The sequence below is a fragment of the Symphalangus syndactylus genome, chromosome 3 (assembly GCF_028878055.3).
Source record: "Symphalangus syndactylus isolate Jambi chromosome 3, NHGRI_mSymSyn1-v2.1_pri, whole genome shotgun sequence".
Taxonomy (NCBI): Eukaryota; Metazoa; Chordata; class Mammalia; order Primates; family Hylobatidae; genus Symphalangus; species Symphalangus syndactylus.
Window position 1 is genome coordinate 132,574,970 of NC_072425.2, and position 22,161 is coordinate 132,597,130.

Genomic DNA, 22,161 nt, shown 5'->3' on the forward strand with positions numbered 1-22,161 from the left:
GGAAACTGAAATACAGAAGGGGTAAGTAACTTACCCTGGATTACAGAATCAGTAAATGCAAAACTGGAATTTGAACCCAGGCAGTCTGTCTCTTAAGTGCTGTGCTATACTAAGAAGGATTCCTTCTGCTGTTTTTTTGAGCCAGGTTTCCTAGCTATAAGGAGTCAACTTTTTATCCCAGTTCCTAGCTAGCTGAAAAATCCAAAGCTTGTATGTTTGACTTATGTCTTAGCTGTTTCTAGGGACAAGATGTGCTGTAAGTCTTGAGCGGTGACCAGGTAGCTCTAGGCAAAAATTGTATATATTAGGCATGAAGTTGTAGAAGAGCATGACATTTTGGGGGAGCAACATTCAGCAGGCTTGGCTGTGGGTGCATAGGCTAGAATAATGTAGACGAATATGGAAAGTACCGTGGTACCAGATTGTACAGGGTCTCATATGCCATGCTAAGGAATGATCACATTATGCTGAAAGTGATGGGGATCCATGGAAGACCTCTAAGGAGGGGATTATAACTAACAGGTTTTTTCTTTAGAAAAATTATGCTGAGTGCAGTGGCTCACACCTGTAATCCCAGCATTTTGGGAGGCTGAAGCAGGTGGATTGCTTAAGCCCGGGAGTTTGAGACCAGTCTGGGCAACATGGAGAAACCCTGTCTCTACAAAAAACACAAAAAATCTAGCCAGGTGTGGTGGCACTCGCCTGTAGTCCCAGCTACTTGGGAGGCTGAGGCAGGAGGATCACCTGAGCCCTAGAGATGGAGGCTGCAGTGAGCTGAGATTGCACCACTGTACTCCAGCCTGGGCAACAGAGCAAGACTCTGTCTCAAAAAAACACATATTCTTGTATCAGTATGGAGGATGAAATAGAGGGGGAGGAGGCCAGATACCACAAAGAGCCTTTTGCAATGGTTCAAACAAGAGACAATGAAATTAGACAAGCTGTGAGGTGGTGACTACCATCAAGCTAAGGCACTAACATGGAGAATAGAGAAGATGGGACAGGCTTGAGGGCTATTTGAGAGAAAGAGACAAGACTCTGTAAATGGGTTAAAGAGAAGGAGAGGGAGGATATGTGGTTATTTCTCACATTTTTTTCTTGACTAACTTGGGAGATGGTGATACTATTAACTAAGGGAATATGAGCCTAATAGGTTTTTATGGGGGAGATGATCAGTTTGGTTTTGAAAACTTGATCTTGAAGTGCTCTAGGGAAATCTATTTATAGGTACTTAGAAATAGTAGGTGTTTCTTACAAACCAATAAATAAAAGAACATCTTTATAGAATAAAACGGACAAAGAAAACAAAACCACAGTTTTCAAAGGGAGAAATACAAGGAACAATTAACAAAAAATTAACAAATAAAAATGGAAATTCTTTTGAAATAATGATAAAATAAATGGGCAAAATGAAAAACAATGCTATTTTGTATTCTTGGTAAGGGTTTGGGAAAACTAATATTCTCGTCCATTGTTGGTGAAGAACATACATTGGTACAATCTTTTTTTAAGGGTAATTTGACCAAATGTATGAGCAACTTTTTATTTTTATTTATTTTTTTATAAAGACAGGGTCTCGCTATGTTGTCTAGGCTGATCTCGAATTCCTGGGCTCAAGTGATCCTCCTGGTTTGGCCCATCCCAAAGTTCTGTGATTACAGACATGAGCCACCATGCCCAGCCTTGTTTATGAGCAACTTTAAAAAGGTTTGTATGTTTGAACACAGCGATTTAGCCACAAGAATGCCATCACCATATTGTTTATGATAGTATAAAATATTGGACAAGGCTAATGTACAAAAATTAGAAGAAAAGTTTAAAAGAATTTTGATAGTCACGTCATGAAATACTGTGCAGTTATTAAAACAATGGTGTAGGATTATACTCAGTGATCTGGGAAGACTACAACAAAAAATAATCACCAAGCAATGTGTAATTACATCAGTAATATTTGGTCAATATGTATGGCCAATATTTTAGCAAAAAAAGAAAGATTTTTATACCAAATATTCAATATATTACATACAAATGTTTATAAAGTTAGAGATACATCAAACTATTAGTAGTGATTATTTCTGGAAGTTGGAATTTCAGGTTTTTGCCTTTTAGATTTTCTTTGTTTCCTTGCATTTTCCAATTTTCTATAGAAATCATGTATTACAGGCCAGGCACGGTGCTCACGCCTGTAATCCCAGCACTTTGGGAGGCCGAGGCGGGCGGATCACCTGAGGTCAGGAGCTCAAGACAGCCTGGCCAATATGGTGAAACCCCGTCTCTACTAAAAATACAAAAATTAGCCGGGAGTGGTGGCAGGCACCTGTAATCCCAGCTACTCAGGAGTCTGAGGCAGGAAAATTGCTTGAACCCTGGAGGCGGAGGCTGCAGTGAACCAAGATCATGCCACTGCACTTCAGCCTGGGCAGCAGAGCGACTCCATCTCAAAAAAAAAAAAAAACAAAACCCCCAAAATCATGTATTACTTGTGGAATTTTAAACAGTAACTTAAAAGTCTAAAGTTTTGGGTAATCAAGATTACTTTGGCCGGGCGCGGTGGCTCACGCTTGTAATCCCAGCACTTTGGGAGGCCGAGGCAGGCGGATCACGAGGTCAGGAGATCGAGACCACGGTGAAACCCCGTCTCTACTAAAAATACAAAAAAATTAGCCGGGTGTGGTGGCGGGCGCCTGTAGTCCCAGCTACTCGGAGAGGCTGAGGCAGGAGAATGGCGTGAACCCGGGAGGCGGAGCTTGCAGTGAGCCGAGATTGTGCCACTGCACTCCAGCCTGGGCGACAGAGCGAGACTCCGTCTCAAAAAAAAAAAAAAAAAGATTACTTTTACAGAAGGGATGAATCTGAAGCTTAGGAGGTGATGAGTACTACAGGTGAAGAATTGGGAGTCACTGGCTTATAGATGAGAGTGGATGAAACAACCCAGGGAGAGCAGGCAGAGAGTGAAAGCAAAAACTAAGCTGGATGCTGTGGCTCACACCTGTAATCCCAGCACCTTGGGAGGCTGAAGTAGGTGGATCACTTGAGCCCAGGAGTTTGAGACCAGCCTGGCCAACATAGTGAGACCCTGTATCTACAAAAAATAAGCAAAAAAACTTAGCTACGCATGGTGGTGCGCAGCTGTAGTCCCAGTTACTGGGGAGGCTGAGGTAAGACGATTGCTTGAGCCGAAGAGGTCGAGGCTGCAGTGAGCTGTGATTGCACTACTGCACTCCAGCCTGGGTGACAGAGTGAGACCCTGTCTCAAAAAAAAAAAAAAAAAAGCAAAAAGTGAGCCCTGGAGATTAACAAGATTTATGGAGTTAGTGAAGGGAAATTCATTAAGATTTCCCAAGAAAGAATAGTAAGAGGAATGGTGGTTGATCAAAAGCAAGTCGTGCTCTGTGATAAAGATCAAAGAAGGAGAAGGTTTCTTAAAGAATGAAGCGATCACTGTGGTGGGCAACAAAGAGGTCCAATAGGTCGAAGGCTGAAGGGCGGTCGTCGGGAGAAAAAAAAAGAGCAGGTCGGAGAGCTCTTGCTTGACTCTGGTCTGGGCTGGGTGTTGCTGCACAGTGAAACATTGGAGATGGCAAGTGGGGTTTACTCTTTGAGGGATCTTTGTGGGTAGGAAGGCAAGAGGACATGGCTTTTCTGGGGGAAGCAGAGTTGAATAATGGGATGTTTTTAACAGAATAGACTTGGGATGTAATTACGTTGAGTTAAAGGAGCCATTACTAGCGAACAAATTGAAGAGATGAGGCAAAGTGGGGATGAATAGTGGACAAGATTGGAGGGATGTGGGAGAGGAAGAGATAAACATACACGTGGGTGGATTGGCCTGGAACTGAGAGAGGGGTTAGCTCTGGAAGAGGGAGGATCCGCCCTTTCTGTGGGGTAAGAGGGAAGGCATCCTGAATGCTGAGCTGAGCTGCCCACACCCACACATCAGGACTGTAGGATGTTTCCTCCCAGCTGCTGGGTTTCCCCTCTTCTTTGAGAATGGCCTCAGTTGAAGAGTCGCCTTAAGCAAGGCCACAGCTCTTCCTGGGGCATCCCATATCTTGCTCTCAGAAGGGTCCTCTGCCTGATTAAAAGCTCTGCTGAGACTATCTTGAAATTCTCAGTGATTTTATCTTTGGATTTGTGTTTTGTTAATCTGATGGGACAGTGGAGCACACGTGTGAACAGAGGGAAAACAGCCCAGATGAATGCCCCTCATTTCTTGCTACCTCCTTTGGATACAGCATTCAGGATCACTGTGAAACTTCCAGCACATGCTTAATTTGTACTCATTTTGCGTCTCGCTGAGTTCTCATGCAGCGTGCCTTCACAGAATTCTGTGCTCATGCTTCATATCAACATGTCTATAACCGAGTAAGCAAGACACTTGCAACCCACCAGGCCATACTTTTCATTCATCCAGAACCTGCTTTGAACTCAGAAAGAAGGCAGTGGCATTCTAAGAAGCACAAACAACCAAGAAGCCCTATCATATCCCTTTCTATGTGCATTATTTTCCTATATTAGACAACAACTTATGCTGAAAATGATGACATGTGAGGAAAGCGAAAAACAGAGCAACACATATTTCCTTTCCCTTTCAGTCTTTGCTTATTCACCAGTGAGCCAAAGCTAAGAAGTATTGATAGAATGTATGCATATCAAGAAGTGAAACAAAACCAGTTTTGTGCAGTATTTCCACTGTTCTGGTAAGAATAAGATACAAGTATATGCCCAAGCTATGAAATTCCAGTGAAGTGATTCTGTGTGTGTGTGTGTGTGTGTGTATGTGTGTGTATTCTTACATTTGCATCTAAAATTGGCATTGCACAACATAAAGATGAACAGTAAAATTTATGCTAATGGTTTAAAATTTTAACTTTACTTACCTCTCGTTTTATAAATAATAAAGTGGTTTTATTTTTGTTTTTTTTTTTTTGTCTTGAGACAGAGTCTCACTCTGTCACCCAGGCTGGAGTGCAGTGGCACAATCTCAGCTCACTGCAAGCTCCGCCTCCCAGGTTCACACCATTCTCCTGCCTCAGCCTCCCAAGTAGCTGGGACTACAGGCACCCACCACCATGCCCAGCTAATTGTTTTTTTAAGTAGAGTCAGGGTTTCACCATGTTAGCCAGGATGGTCTCGATCTCCTGACCTCGTGATCCGCCTGCCTCAGCCTCCCAAAGTGCTGGGATTACAGGCGTTAGCCACCGCGCCCGGCCATAATAAAGTACTTTTAAAGAAAAAGCTAATAGCAAAGATGTGGAATCAACCCAAACACCAATCAATGATAGACTGGATAAAGAATATGTGTTACATATACACCATGGAATACTATGCAGCCATAAAAAGGAATGAGATCATGTCCTTTGCAGGAACATGGGTGGAGCTGGAAGCCATTATCCTCAACAAACTAATGAAGGAACAGAAAACCAAACACGGCATGTTCTCACTTATAAGTGGGAGCTGAATGGTGAGAATACATGGACATATTGGGGGGAACAACAGACCCTGGGGCCTATAGGGGGAATAGGGGAGAGAGAGCATCAGGATAAACAGCTAATGGATGCTGGGTTTAATACCTAGGTGATGAGTTGATCTGTGCAGCAAACCACCATGGTACACCTATGTAACAAACCTGCACATCCTGCACATGTACCCCGGAACTTAAAAGTCAGGAAAAAAATAAAATAAAAACAAGCAAATAAGTAAATAAATAAGCTTTACAGGTGTAGTGGCTCACACATGTAATCCTTGCACTTTGGGAGGCTGAAGCAGGAGGATTGCTTGAGTCAGAAGTTTGGATCAGCCTGGCAATACAATGAGACCCCCATCTCTACAAAAAATTCTTTAAAAATTTTAGAAAGAGAAAAAAGAAAGAGAAAAGCTGTATAGGCGAGTATATTAAAGGGTACTTTTCCCTCCCTGCTCATTGAACAAGGGGTCCTGAATTTTCATTTCACACTGGGTCCACAGATTATGCAGCTGGCCCTGGCTGGGAGCCTTGGGCAAATTACCCAACCTTAGTTTCTTTATCTGCAAACTGATGAAAAAGATGAAGACAGTTAATATATATAAAGGGCTTTCCATTGGGCCCAGCAAAAGTCATGCTATGTGTTTGCCACTGTTATCAGAAATGTAACTATGTGGCTGAATCTGGAGGTCAAGGAAGGACCAGAGGGCTGGTGGAGAGAAGGTGGGAAGAGTTTGAAAGACTAGAGGTCTGGAAAAGGGAGATGCATGGTTCTAAAGAAGCCACAGGTAGAAAAATAAGAAGTTGGCTTTAGGGATCGGGCTTTTTAAACTTAAGGGTTTGCTAATGAAACAGTTCTAGGTGATGACAAGATCCAGGATGTTGCCATGGAAGTGGGTCACTTAAATGAAATGAAGGTGAAATTTGTCGGTCACGAAGAAAATCAAGAAACTGTGAGTTCAAGTTATTAGATGAGTCACCTGCTTGGAGACTGAAGTCATTTGGGATGATGACAGAGATTTGGGTGGGAAGAAGACTTAAGTGCTAGCAGTGGAAGATCTGTAGGAATCTGCGAGAGTGACTGAGGTCAGCAAATGGCTTCAGTGGGACTGCGAAGAATGTGGCAACAGGAAGAGCAGTTGGATGTTGGAGCTCAAAAGAGGAGGAGCAATTGAACAGATCTGTTTGTTTCAACATGAGGTTTTGCTCCAAAAGGCTGAAAACAATAGCAGCCAAAATTTAATATAGAAAGTACCAAAAGCATATCCTTGATCCTAAAGGCAAGTAGAATGAAGCCCAGGACTAATAAGAAAACACCAAGCCCTAATTGGGAGGTAATAGGGTCACAGACACAAATGTGAGCCAAAGATCAAAGAACAGCAAAGCAGAGGAAGCATTGGAACACAGAGAGTTGGGGAATAAGTGGGGAGAGGTCCAATAATTGGATGAGGCCATCAGACTAATAAGAGATCCAGTTAAATGTCTGGTCGTCCTGCTGGCTACAGACATGGTACACAGCCTCTGGGAGCCTGGAGGAGCTGTGGAAAGTCCATTTTACCTCTGCCCCACAGAGGGCATCCCTTGCTGCCAAGTTCCCTGAAGGCAAGCAGCCCACCTCCCATCCATGAAATGGTGAGCATGTGATAAAAATATGTCCAGAACATTTCTTTGTCTAAATCAAATTATAGCTGGTCTGAGTGCTTGCTTCAGCAGCATATCAACTAAAACTGGAATAATACAGAAAAGATTAGCCAAAAAAAGAATTATAACTGGTCTGACACCCCCGAGGTTGCCAATGTCTGCATGTTTTCAGAATATTCTCACATAAAAAACAAACAAACAAAAAACAGCAACAACAAAACTTGGGCTTCTCAGGTCTCAGAAGGTGAAGGTGAGGTGTCCTCTGTTTGGTCCTCAGTCTGTGATGCTCCTGGCTGTGCTCCTCATCCAGGTCCACACAGGTGAACTGATACCATGGAGAGTCCCAAGGTCATAGCCTGGGTGCTCAATCCTCACGGACACCCATGGAGCCCTCCAGAGCCACCTGATCCTCCCTCCTCAGAGGATCTGCATTCCCTGGGGCTCAGGTATCTGCCTCGATGGAAACCGCAGGCCTCTTCCTTCTCCTTTCCCTTCCTGAGTATCTGGCTATCCTCTCCAGGGTCAGAGGTAGGCCCTCCTCCTCAGTCAGCCCTTTTCATTTCAAACCCCACGCTATACACCTACCAGGTTTCTCCCCTATATGTCAAATCGCATTTAATCGCTTGGTCGTTCTTGAGTTTAGCAAAAATAATGGCATCTGGCAACTTCTCCTTTGTGCTATGAAACAGAGGTAAATGTTATTAACCGAATAAAGAAACTTAGACCTCAAGGACACAAAAGCCTGGAAGAGAGATAGAAGGAGGGGTGGGGAGGAGGAAAGGAAATACCTTTCGTGCCTCTGTGTTGAGCCTACTGCAGAGAAAAACAAGACACAGGTAATTTCTGAGTCAGTTATTCTGCTCCATTAAAGTCTCAATAAATTGCCTTGCTGTAATGCAAACTCTCTGGAATGTGAGCATGGTCTTTGGTAGATTCAGGATTCACCCCTGGAGGGGAGCATAATGAAGACATGGAACTAGTTAGGTGTCCCAGAGGCCTGTCATGGTGGCTGGGGGAAGGTGTCTGAGCCTGAGACAGGAGCCGACCAGGCCTTGGGCATCTGATCCCCCAGAGGAGCCAAGTTCTCACTGTGCCCAGTGACCTTCCCGCACTTCCTCAGAAAATGACATTAAGCCTAATCACATGTGTTCAGGCATACAAATGGATATCAGAAAGCATTTGCCTGAGGTTGGGGGTGAAAAAGAGAATGTATTTCTGAGCCAAATACAATAAGCAAAGTACGCAAACCTTCTCAGGATTACTTATTAGCCAAGGGAAAAGGGAGTTGGGGAGAGTGATTGGGGAAGGAGACGAGGCTGGGAGTCCTGCAGCCACAGAATCTGAGCAGATCCTGGTCTTTGCTCTCCTTTCAGGTAAAAAGATGGAAAAGTTAGATCCCTTTTATCATTTTTTTTTAATGAAGAAAACAGCCCTCTTGGGTCTCTCACTCCCAGTTAACACTCACCACACTACCTGAGCTCTTAACTCAGGGCCAGGGTCAGGGAGAAACTCTGAAAATAATAGCAATGGCTGCATTTTGCCCAGAAGCCACATCTTTTTTTCTTTGTGCTTTCCCTGTTTTCGCCTCATTCATTTCCAGAAGTGGTAGCAGGTCCATGCTTTTTGTTTTCTGTGGCAGTGTGTGTGTGTGTGTGTGTGTGTGTGTGTGTGTGTCTTACAACCCTGGCAAGGGGCATAAGTAAGAAAATCAATATTTGTTTCAAATGTGAAATTTACAGGAAGGGCCTGGGGGAGGAGAGAGAAGTTGAGGCAGATGACTGGAATGCTCAGAAAAGAGGGGCCTTTTTGGAGGATGGCCAGCCATCCCCTGAGAGAGGAGCCCACCCCTGAGGGAGGGGCTGTCCTCTGGCTGCTCAGGCAACAGACTGAGGCCTCGTTCGGGGAATGGCTTCCTGGAGGGCCAGGCAGAGACTGTGGTGCAGGGGATGACTGGCAGGAGAAGCTAGGAGTGAGGCTGGTAGGTGGACTGGGTGGGCCTAAAGAATTTCTTTTAGGGAAATGGTGGGGACAGCTGTCCTAAACCCACTGCCCTGGAAATATTGCTTTTGATGAGATTGTCAACATTGCTTGACAGATACACCACCAATCTTTAGCCAGAGAATTCTCTGGAACCATTAAAGATACCCTGGGGACTGTCCAGTCTGTGGGCTGCAGTATTGACAGCTGCCACCCTCATGACATCATAGACAACATCGATGGCAGCGCAGAGGAGCGCCCAGCTAGTTAAAAGTACAAAGGAAAATATTTAGATAAAGGATCATTTGACAACTAGTAAAATAAATGAATGCATAAATAATAAATAAATAAATAAACTCACTCCCCAAGGGATAAAGTCACACTAGTGCCAGGGCAGGCCCAACATCCAAAGCTGGACCTTACAGACCATGGAGATTCTTAACTTCAGTTAGGAGGCAGGGCTTTGCTTCAGGGAGGTTCCTATACTTTGTCACAGGACCTCCTGTAGTGACTCAGCTACAGAGATGGCTACAGTCCTTGAGGGAGAGGCAGAGAAAGCTGGCAAAGGTTATGTAAGATGATGGAACCCTGGCCATGTGGATGAAGATTCAGCGCCATTCTCTAGCCCCAGACTCTACCAGGGAACCAAAGCAGGAGCCCACTGTGCTGTCTGGGCCATCTTGAGTGGGGCCATCTGAACCTTGGTGAACACCTAGGTCACCCAAGCCCACTAGATGCTGAATTGAAGATAGCAAAATTCAGACCGTGCCTCCTTGTACAGATGGAGCTGTCACATGCCCCATGCTAGGGTCAGCTTCTACTCAGAGTCTAGGAGAGTGTGAGCCTGCAGACGAAAGGTCCTTGAGGCCTACAACAGAACGGGACTGAAAGCTGGCAGGGGCTGAATAGACCCAGGGAGAAAGAAGGATGGGGAAACCAGCACACAGTGGCTCTTGCTATGAGGAAATGGCAGGAGCCCAAGATGCCTCTGTAAGTGGAGAAGAAGAGTATGGAGCAGAGCCACAGCCACGCAGAGCTCTGCTGCCAGCTGACCGTGGGATCGTCCGGAAATAACCCAACCTCCATGCACCCTAGTTTCCTTATCTTGAGGAAATCATATTTTATAGATAAAAATCTCATCTACCATGTAGGCTTATAAGAAATACTCTAAAAACTTCTTTAAATCAACTGGAACCCAGTTCTTGGTTCCTATTCTTCTAATCAAGTGGATAATTATTTCATCTTAGTCACTGAGGAGACTCCCCGCCCTAGGGCTGTGCGAAGGTCCTGGCATCTTATGCAGTGCAGAGGCATCTGGAAGCCTTTTATTCATCCAGTGACTACTTTTTGACATCCGCTTGAACCAAACACTGTTCCCAGCACAGAATGTATGAGCAAAAAAGACAGAGTCTCTGTTCTCAAGAAGTTTATGTTCTGTAGGGGATGGTAAGAAAGGGGAGGTGTGTGTCCGTGTGGTATGTATCAGTCAGCGGTAAGGCAAAAGATGTGTAAACAAAAGAATCAACCAATAAATATAATGATTTCAGGGAGAGGCAAATGTGGTTTTGCAGAGCCCAATATATAACATACCTGTTCCCAGCCTGTGTTCTGAACGGTTGGAGAGACAGATATATGAGTCAGAGAGTGGAGACCCAAGCACCATGGCTAATCATAGCTAGGTTGGAGGATGTGGCTCCAGCCCTTGGTTGGAGAGCAGCAACCATGGGCTTCATGGCACTGTACCCCGGAATTAGGCAGATTTGCACATCCAGTTTCAGGCAATGATGGTTGACCACAGGCCTCCATCTGCAAGGGCAGAGCCTCTACCCCAAAGCCTACTTCCTGGCTCATAGCCGATCAGCACTCATGTTCTCTGTCTGAAGTATGTCCCAACAAGAAAGGGAGGGGCCCATGTAGTCCCAGGAACTTCTCCAAATTTGCCAACCAGATAAGACACACCTGCTCTGCGGAGGAATGGGTAAGGGCTGGGGAGACCAGCAGTGTTACTCTGTCTGATGGAAGTTCCTTCCCATGGAAGGGAACCTTGGGACCTTGTCCCCTCCTAATGCTATGGGGTAAACAGTGTAGAATGATAGGCTGGAGAGTGAGGGGTGGGGGAACATGGTGATTACTTTAGCCTGAATGGTTAGGAAAGGCACTCTGAGGAGGTGACATTTGATTAGAGATCCAGTTGATGGGAATGAGCCACTATGTGAATATTTGGAAAGGAGCTCTCAAGACGTGGGGGTGGGGGTGGGGGAAGTTGGGGGAGTGGGTGGAGGCTCTAAAGAGGGAGGGAGTTTGGTGTGTTCAAGGAGCAGAAAGCAAGCCAGCACTGCTGGAGTAAGAAAACAGGCAACGATGGAGGCTAAAGTCAGTAAGATAGCAGAGGCTGGCCCTCTGCTTTGTCCTATTCTAATGGCTTCTGGAGTTTTCTAAGTGCAAAGCAATTCAGCACCGGGCAAGAGTCATCCTTCCAGAGAGCTCACCTCTCTTGATTCCTAGACTCATGTTTTTTCTGTTACCATGTGCGGTCTCTTCCCAGAAACAGAAGGATTTGTTATCCCTGCCCTATCTTCCTCAAACAGTTGTGCTGAAGATGAAAAGATAGAGCCTGTGACAAAGCTCTGAAGAGTCACAAGTGCAGTTAACCAACTCCTAATTAGGCTGTAACCCTCCACTCTTGCCCTGCGGCTACAGGTTGTGGCCAGAGGCTCAACTTGGGGTCGGGCAGCCTAGGAAATTGAAAAACGGGTAGGAGATCCAGACATGACAGAATCCAACCTCCCCACTTTTAGAGGAGTTCAGATCAGCAAGGAGAGGCAGTCAGGTAGCAGAAGAAGTGGGGTACACCCCAGGACTTTGGGTCCCTAGTCTAGAGTTCTTTCCATTGCCCTCTGTGAAGATAATGCCCTTGTTTTGCTAACATAGGTTCCTTTCTTAAGTGCCAAGAATGAATGAATAAATAAGCCACTCGTGGAGCCTCTATTATGTTTAAAGACTTTCTCTTTGTCCTGGCTCCACATTCAGTACCTCGCTTACTCTTTTTTTCTCTCCCCTCTGTCTCCCTCTTGCCCTCCCTTTCTCCCTCTTTTAATCTACTGTGATCTTGAGCCTCCCTGATACTCTGTTTTCCCTTCTACATCCAGGCCAATCATAATTGCCCTCCCTATGGTACAGGGTGATTGTGAAATTTCAATGAGATAACAAATGCAAAACAATTTGTAAACTGTAAGGTTTTACTAAGCTGTAAGGAGAAATGTTTTTATCACTAGCTGAGGGAAGGTAAGAACCCTTCAGGGTGGGTGAGCAGCCCCTACTTGCATACGGATGCAACCTCCCCTGCTCTTGCTTCCCTGGACTCCCCCTGCCCTCCCACCAATTCCCTGGCCTGTAGTTTATCTTCCTGCCTCTGTTTCTTCCCCCCAACTCTGCTTCCACCCCCAAGCGGAACTCAGCCCAGACACAGCAGCTGATAGTTAGCAAAGTGCCTGCTTTTTAACCTAATTATCTCAATGGGCTTGCCTGGGGCACAGGGAGTCAGGGAATGGATGGGAGGTCACACCACAAGCCTCCAGGTCCCCTGGGAGTAGGCGGCTCCTCTGGCAGCCTCCCAGCACTCTGGCTGGCCACACCCTACACAAGATTTCAAATCTATGCTGGCCAGGAAGAGAAAATAAAAACTCAGAGTAGGTTCACAGCAAGGTTTCTCAACCTACTCTAATTTGGGCCAGACAATGCTTTGTTCTGGAGTGTTCTGAGCAGTGTAGGATGTTTAGCAAGAGGCAACCAAAACTGCGATAAACAGTGACGCGAACACACCCGCTCAACTTTTTCATTATTTTAGTGTTAATCGATGGGTCTATTCTCTAAACGCTGCCATTTTCCTCTTGATGTACTCTGTGTGTGTGTGTGTGTACATGTGTGCACATGTGCACCATAGCAAATGACTGGAAGAGCTGTCCCCAGTGAAACGCAGATTGGCTCCGATGTGATTGAGATACTGAACAATGTGAGCATAAAGCAGATTTCACGTTTGCTCATGCGTGATTCTGTCCTCCAGAAACGCTAGGTGAACACAGAAAACTGAACCAGCTGCAGTGAATACACAAAACACAGGCACACACATCAAACATCTTCAGAAAGAGGGAGGTGAGCAACCCAGCACACTTTCCTTATCAAACTCCTGAACTTTTCCTTTTTTGCCCAGTAGATGGGGACAGGGTGGACAAAAGCTGGTCTGGAGGTGGGGAGGCTGGGTGGAGTTGTTACAGGACCAAGAGCACCCCGGGCTATAAGGGAACTAGAATGAAGTTGTTAGCAGCAGGGAATCTGCATGGGTCTGCAGCAACCTCAAGTCTCCTCAGAAGAATTTGACCAAGGGGCATAAGGCAGGAGAGACCCAGGCAAGCTTCAGAGCAAGAGTGGAAGTTTATTAAAAAGCTTTAGAGCAAGAATGAAAGAAAAGTACACTTGGAAGAGAGCCAAACAGGTGACTTGAGAGATCAAGTGCATTATTTGACCTTTGATTTGTTTTTTGTTTTGTGTGTGTTTTTTTGAGATGGAGTTTCGCTCTTATTGCCCAGGCTGGAGTGCAGTGGTGTGATCTCGACTCACTGCAACCTCCGCCTCCCAGGTTCAAGCAATTCTCCTGCCTCAGCCTCCCGAGTAGCTAGGATTACAGGCACCCACCACCACACCTGGCTAATTTTTTGTATTTTTAGTAGAGATGGGGTTTCACCATGTTAGCCAGGATGGTCTCAATCTCCTGACCTCAGGTGATCCGCCCGCCTCGGCCTCCCAAAGTGCTGGGATTACAGGTGTGAGCCACTGTGCCCGGACTGATTTGGGGTTTTATACGTTGGCATACTTCTGGGGTCTTGGATTACTTCTCCCCTGATTCTTCCCTTGGGGTGGGATGCCCATGTGCTCAGTGGCCTGTCAGCATTTGGGAAGGGAGCTTTCGCAGTGTGTTTACTGGAGTTGCAGGCGTTCTTCCCTTACTGGACCAGTGTTCCTAGAGGAAGGTCACATACCAGTTAAATGCTGCCATTTTGCCTCTTGGTGCGCATGCCTGGGCCCGCTCATCCAGCTCCTGAGATCTTATCAAGCAGCTGCTGATCACCAGTTTCAGGTGTTTTTTTTTGTTTTTGTTTTTTGACAGTTTTGTCCTGTCACCCAGGCTGGAGTGCAGTGGTGTGATCTTGGCTTATTACAACCTCCACCTCCCAGGTTCAAGTGATTCTCCTTCCTCAGCTTCCTGAGTAGCTGGGATTACAGACACCCATCACCATGCCTGGCTAATTTTTGTATTTTTAGTATAGACGGAGGTCTCACCATGTTGGCCAGGCTGGTCTCGAACTTCTGACCTCAGGCGATCCACCTGGCTCGGCCTTCCAAAGTTCTAGGATTACAGGCATAAGCCACTGCGCCCAGCCCCAGTTTCAGGTTTTTTCTATCTATTGAAACTGCCTTTCCCTGGCATTGGCTGTAGCCAATTATTATTTTAGACAGCTAACAACTGCCTGACCATCAACTGATGGTCACCTGACATTCCTAGTGGTAGGGGGCCCTCTCCCGCCCTGCTCATGCCTGACTAACTAGCTACTGTAGCAAAGTGATGAAGGAGCTAGGAGGAGGTAAAAATGGATAACTTGAACCAATGGGTAGAAATAAGAAAGCAAAGTCAACCGGAGAAGGATTTTGTAACAATCAGGGCAATCAGAATGGATTGGTTGAGTGTTTCTCATTCCTGAATGAATTTAAGAGGAGGGTGTGTTGTGGAAGGGAGGACAACAATGGGTAGGTGTTTTGACTCAAAGATCCACGTTTTTTTCTGACTTTGAGGTTCCATAATGTTGTGAAAGCTGCTGTAAGAAATGCCAGTTTTGAACAAGGAAGTGAGTTCCTAGAATGGGTGCATTAAGAGAATGAATCTGGAAGTTCTGAGAGACACATCAAAAGAAGTAGAAAGGCTCCCAGAGGAAAGGCCTCATTTCGGAGACCTAGTCATAAAATCATGGGGACATAAATGTATGTGCCGAGGCAGAGACAGAAAGAATGTGGGTGAATGGGTGCTAAGGAAGAGGAATGTAAGGATCAAGGGGAGAGCTTTTTCCTGGGTCCTCTGAAGGTTCTCTGAAAAATCAACTCACAAAAGGTAGAATAATTAGAAGCCATACAAATTTATTTAATGTATGCACAGAGTATTCATGGGAAGGATCACAGAATAATTACCCCTCAAGATAGATGAGAAGCTTATACACCATCCTGGCAAAATAGGTTATGAGAGGCAAGAGAAGAATTCTGTTGAGGGGATTACTAAATGAACGGGTCAGGGAGCAGAGATCAACTTGTAGGTAATCTTGCGAAAGAGTCTCTTCAGGTGTGGTGATATTCTTGGTCTTAGAGGTAGGGGAAGAAAAAAACAATTGCTTCTTTTGATGGGTCTGGGCCTTAGATAAAGGCTTTGGGAGAGAAGGTTGGGGCTGGAGGCCAGGGGGAAGGTAAGAGAGACCTTGAGGCTTCTTCAGTTTGTCATGACAAAGTACCATATTTTATGGTATCAGTTTCTGAGCCCCAGCAGGAACTAGCAGCATTTGGAATTGATCAGATTTGGGGGAAAGTGTGGAGAAGAGGAAGAAGTAATGAGGAGGGCGGACCCCCCGCCACTGTCATAAACATGGATGACTAAAATGATTGTCAGCTGTGGGGGAAGATGATGAGTGTGGTTTTATGCTATGCTATTTTTGAGAAGGTACGTGCTGTAATCTGTTTAATGATAGGTTTTATGCAGGAAACATCATTGTACTCTAGAAGCATCTAGCACGGTGCTGGGCACAGAACAGGCGCTACATGATAATGGGTTGACTATTAGTTGCAAGGGTCCTGGTGACAAATCCAGGCCCAAATATCTCAGGCAGTGTGTGTGTATGTGTACATTCTCATCTCGGAGCTCTTGATGACTCATTTGGTGGGATAAACAAATTCATGTGCTATTCTGATAGAGACCAGGTTGGGGTGCGGATGCAGAACAATGGGAGAGGCATTTTATAGTTCATCACGATATTGGTATCTACACCTCATTTTGTACGTAAGTATTAATAGCACTTCCAGGATCTAGACAGATTAAATGCTGAGTGACAGTGAGGCATCCAAGTAGAAAAGCCCAGAAGGCAGTTGAAGACACTCAACTGGAGCTAAGGAAAGAAGTCAGGGCTATTGCTTGAGATATGAGAGACATCACACTTCAAGGAAGAAGATGTGAAGGCTGGAGAAGCAAGGGACCCACCTGAGCCTCAGGCGGGCCCAGTGAGAAAAAGGAGTGAGGGAGTGGGGAGTGGGAAGGCCAGTGAAGAAGGCAGCCCACTGTGTCCAGGAGGAGGCGGAGGGAGGAGAGAATGCTATCAAATGCTGCAGGGGATGAGAGAGAAGAGCTCTGAAAAATGCATTTAATCCGGCACAGAGGTAGGTTTGTAGGTAACGGGGAGAATGTAGCTCTAACGAAGTGGTGAGGACGGAGTACGTATCGCAGGGTGTCACCAAATGACTGGGCAGGAAGGAGACGGGAGTAGGGGTATCAATGGACAATTTTGTCTGTGAACAGAAAGTGAAATTTAGAGATGTGTGGTTAAAATAAGTGGTTCAGAATGTAAGACCTCGAAGAATACAAAAAAGAGTTAAGAATATGTCTTAAAGGACATTGAATTTGAGTTGGGTGCTAAAAAATGAGTGAGCTCTGGCTGGGTGGAGAGCAGTGAATGGAAGTTTCAGGCATGCATTTGCCTCATGGTAACATTCTGGAAATCCCCAGGGTAATAAACTGAGTTTGAGAGGCAGAGTGCTTTAAACTGAATACAGTTCACGTCAACAGAGAGTGGGACCTGGCGCTGTTTGACTCCAGGGTCCTCTGATAGTTGGAAGAAAGTTAAATAATAGGTAGCAACTATCAGCTTATGACATACAAATTGTTGAGGTTGAAAGCTCAGGCCTTGGGGTCAGAGAAACAAACCTCTCGAACGAACTTGGAACATCTAGATCACTTAGGGTGCTAGGATTGTGACCTTGAGCTCCTTACTTGTGAAACATACATAGTAATACCTCCTTCAAAGCGTCGTTGTAGGGCTTAATGAGTTTAACACAAATGGCCCAGCTAACCATCTTTTGTACTAGAGAAAACTGATGTTAAGTGGTTTTTTTTTTTTTTTTTTTTTGACAGAGTTTCACTCTGTTGCCCAGGCTAGAGTGCAATGAGTGGCACCATCCATGCTCACTGCAACCTCCACCTCTTGGGTTCAAGTGATTCTCCTGCCTCAGCCTCCTGAGTAGCTCGGACTATGGTTGTGTGCCACCACGCCTGGCTAATTTTTGTATTCTTAGTAGAGATGAAGTCTCACCATGTTGGTCAGGCTGGTCTCGAACTCCTGACTGATGTTAAGTTTTAACCAAGGTTGCTCAGCCAGTATGGAGTGGAATGAGATCAAACCTAGTTCTCCAATGCCAGAGACTGTCCTCTTTCACTTGTTTTCCTTCTCCCTTCTTCACATTTGTTAACTACTTTTTATAGGCTGGACTCTAAGGTGTGCATGCATCTCTCTCTCTCTTTCTCTCCTGTGCGTTTAATCACATGTGGTGGGAGTGGGGTGGAGAGATGGGTACAAGGATAAATAAGGCATAGATTCTGTCCTTGAAGTGCCCATGGTCCAGGCTAGTGGGGAAGGTACTATGCAGTGAGGTAATTAAAATAAAATGTGATAAGCGCAAAAATAGACTATAAACAGAGTGTTATGGCAGCCCAGGAGTGAGATAAACTCTTCCTGGGAAAGCTGGGAAAGGCTGCATAGAACAGGTGATGCTCATCTTGGATCCTGAAGAATAAATCGGCATTTGTCAGCTAGAGATCAAAGAAAAGGCATTGCAGGAGAGGAGAACACAATGCAAAGGCCTGGACTCCTGTGGCAGCCACGGCATGGTATGTTCAAGAACAGGGCAAGCTCAAAAGCTCAGCATTGGGGTACATGTCAAGAAGAGAGGAAGATGAGGCTGAAAAATGAGGTGGGGCCAAATTGTCAAGGGAGAGTTTCATGGGGGGCCAAGGAGCTTGGGCTTTATTTTTGGGTGATGAGAAACCAGCAGAAGCCTTTGGTAGGGGAATGAGCAGGTTTATTTTTTTTTTCTTTTTGGGGGTACCAGTTTCATTGAGATATAATTCACAATTCACCTATTTAAAATGCAGAATTAAATGGTTTTTACTATACTCACTGAATTGTTCAACCATCACTACAATCAATTTTAGAACATTTTCATCACCCCCAAAAGAAATTTCATATCCTTTAATGGTAAGAACACCCACCCCTTCTTCCCCAGTCTCTCTCCAGCTCTAGGTAACTGTTACAGTCTCACCTGTGCACCACGATGTAGCAGTCTCTCGTTGTAAGGTATCACCCGGAGTTCTTTGTCTCAAGACCAGGAGACTTAAGGAGCATGGACACAAAAAGTGAGGTTGAGGTGAAAGTTTCATAAGTGAAAGAAAGCTCTCTGCTGCTGAGAAGGGACCCGGAAGGGGGTTGCTGTTTTTACAGTTGAATGCAAAGGCTTCTATAGGAAACAGATGAGGGATTGGTGTCTCATTTGCATAAGGTGCAAATTTCTGTTTTCTCCATCCCGTCCTCCTAACGCACGTGTGGGCCCTTAGCTTGAGTTACTCCATATTGCTTTGTTCCCCTTCCTGCGCATGTGTCAGGGGATGGAATTTTCTATTATGGGCATTTCCAGGCAAGTCACCTGTGTAGCCTTTCTTATCCGTGCAGCTGTGGGCATGTCTTAGGCAAGTCCTCCTGTGCAAGTTCCCTTATCTGTGCCTGCAGGCTGTTTTTTTGTTTGAAAATATTCAACTGAGGACCCACCCTAACTGCCTGCCTGCTTTTTTTCTTTCTCCTCTCTCATAACCAGTTATCTACTTTCTGTCTCTATAGCTTTGCCTATTTTGGATATTTCTTGTAAATGAAAGCATATAATATGTGGCCTATTGTGACAGCCCTCTTTCACTTAACATAATTATTTCTCCATGTTCTAATTGTGCTTCATTGCTTTTTATTGCCAAATAATATTCTATTGTTTTGGATATGCCACATTTTGTTTATCCATTCATCAGTTGATGAACATTTAGTTTGTTTCCACTTTCTGGCTAGTGTGAATAAAGTTGCTATTAACATTCATATACAAGTTTTAGTGTGGACCTAGGTTTTCATTTCTTTTGGGTATATACCTAGGACTAGAATTGCTGTATCATATGGTAATGCTATGTTTAACAATCTTATGAGAAATTGATGGACTGTTTTCCAAAACAGCTGAACCATTTTACACTCTCACCAGCAATGTATAAAGGTTCTAATTTCATTACATCTTTGCCAACTCTTGTTATTATCTGTCATATTTGTTTTTCGGGAGGCTTGCTAGGGCATCAGTTTGACGGGTAGACAGGTGTAGACCCCTTAGGAGGCCGTTTCAGTGACCCACGTGAGAGATGATAGCAGAACTGGCTGCCAATCTGGCTAATACTGTTACTGACTGTATAGACTTCTTGATCCAATTTCTCTCTTGTGGATCTACAAGTGCAGACATGAGCATTCTACTGTGAGGAAGAAGTCTCCTCTCCCCTTCCATGGGGTCCCATTGAAGCCAGCAGGAAAGGACTTCAATCCAAGAAGAAATATACTTCTGGTGTTTACTGGTGCTGTTCTCTTCGGTTACATGGTAGTCGTGAGGACTTTCCTAGCTCAGCTATGTAACAGGGATTAAGGAATTTTGCCTTGTTTTCACAGGGAGGTACTCAAAATAGACAAAATCTTCTTTGGGCAGAGAATGAGATGGAAAAACAATCATTAACTCTGGAAAGCAGGATAATGAGTTCCTTCTTATGGGATTGAATCCAGTGGATAAAATTCTCTGGGCCAGCCTAGTCAAGACTCCAAACCGGCTGGGTGCGGTGGCTCACGCCTATAATCCAAGCACTTTGGGAGGCCGAGGCAGGTGGATCACAAGGTCAGGAGATCGAGACCATCCTGGCGAACACGGTGAAACCCTGTCTCTACTTATAAAACAATTAGCCAGGCGTGGTGGCTGGCGCCTGTAGTCCCAGCTACTCAGGAGGCTGGGGCAGGAGAATGGCGTGAACCCGGGAGACGGAGCTTGCAGTGAGCCGAGATTGCGCCATTGCACTCCAGCCTGGGTGACAGAGTGAGACTCTATCTCAAAAAAAAAAAAGAACAAACAAAAAAAACTCCAAACCAGTACCACCTTCCAATATACGAAGCTCGGCTAACAAAAACACTCTCTGATGTGAGAGTTTCAAGAATGTCATTTTTCCATTTAAGTCCTTGCTACGCTACCAGTGTTCTCCAAGATCCTGCGTTAGTCCCAGTCTTGCCTCTGGGCAGTGGCCACATGATGGTTTTCTGTTTTCTTAGGAAGGCCAAGGCTCACCTACAGATTCCTCTTGCCCTGAAGAGACAGCAGAGGCCCAGGAGACTTGGAGCAGTAACACTGAGTGTCAGTGAGCCTTCTTTCATTCGATGAATATTTATTGATTCTCAACCACATGCTGTGCTCTGTGCTAAGTCCTCTTGAGCACTAAACAAGACAAACAAAGCCCCTACCTTCAGATAACTTTCAGTCCAGGCAGAACCTCCATAAAGGAAGAGAAACACATACACAAACACACACACACACGACATTGAGAAAGAATATGTGTATGTGAGAATTTAGGCTTTAGTTAGAATGCAGTCATTTGCCCTTGAATTAGTTAGAATTGTTTAGCAAAACAGTACTCCTATCAGCATCAAAGGACTGTAGGGCTGGAGGGCAGACTTCCCTCTCCTGAAACAAAATGGGATGGCAGGGCTTGCAGGTATATGCGTGTGTGTGTGTGTGTGTGTGTGTGTGTGTGTGTGTGCGTGCTTGCGTACACACGCATGGGAGGGGGTTCCTCCAGGTAGGAAAATCCAGAGGATCCTAAAGCCTCTTCTCTTCAATCTCCAACCCCCACCCTCCCACTTCAAAATGTCTAGATAGTTACAGGGCAAAGGGAGAGGAAATTGTGGGTCAGCAAAATCCCAAGTTTATAAAAATAAAGCACACACCAATGCAATAAAGTGTGTAAGACAAAGACTTTCCTTTAGAAGTGGGAGCTTGAAAGTGCAGGGGATCACAAAAAAACAAGGAAGCGATGCTTCTCTCCCAATTATTGTGCACTCTCAGCTGTATTTTGTTGACCTCGCTGATTTCAATCGGCTTTCAGCACATCCAGCCTTCACCTGCTATGAATCAAAACCTGGAGGGTTCTCTGTTCTCTGTGCTCAGAAAAAAACCCTTTGATAAGGTTGTTATGGATGCAAGGCAGAGCGGGTTGGGCTGGGTGCTTTTCTTAGCCTGGCATTACACATTTATGATGCAAACCAATGAAGAAGCAAGGGCTCAGAGCGAAGGGTCTGGAGAGGGGGGCGTGAGGCGCAGGTGGGGCGGGGTTTGCCTTAGGGGAGTAGCTCAGCCCTGTTTGTCTTTCATTGTTGGAACAAAAGGCTGATGAGGGAAGGGCAGGTGTTGGAAGGATGTGACCACAGATCTCCTTTGAGGAGCTTAGGACTGTGAAGCTCAGTTTAGGACTTCTATCATGATCTCTGGGCTCCTCCATGGATTGACTTTTCTCTTAGGAAGGTGAATGGACTGACGATTTTGAGCACTAGAAACCTCTTTGGCAGAACATAATCTCCATGAAGGCAGGGATTTTTTTGTCTGTTTTGTTCACTCATCTGTTCTGATGCCTAGAAAAGTACCTGGCATAAAATAGGCGTTCAATTAAGTATTTGTAGAATGAATGAACGGCTAGGCATCCTGGTTTTTAGGGCCACCCTGACAGGGATGCATAGTACAAGATCATTTCTTTTTGGCTTTGGTGAATTTAGGAGCTATTCTGGGCTCCAGGCTGCTATAGTCACTGCTGCTGGGGGTGGTTGGGGAGGATGATAGTGAGTGTGGGAGACAGATGGTGGAGGAAAATCAGGTGGTTCCATTAGCTTGTA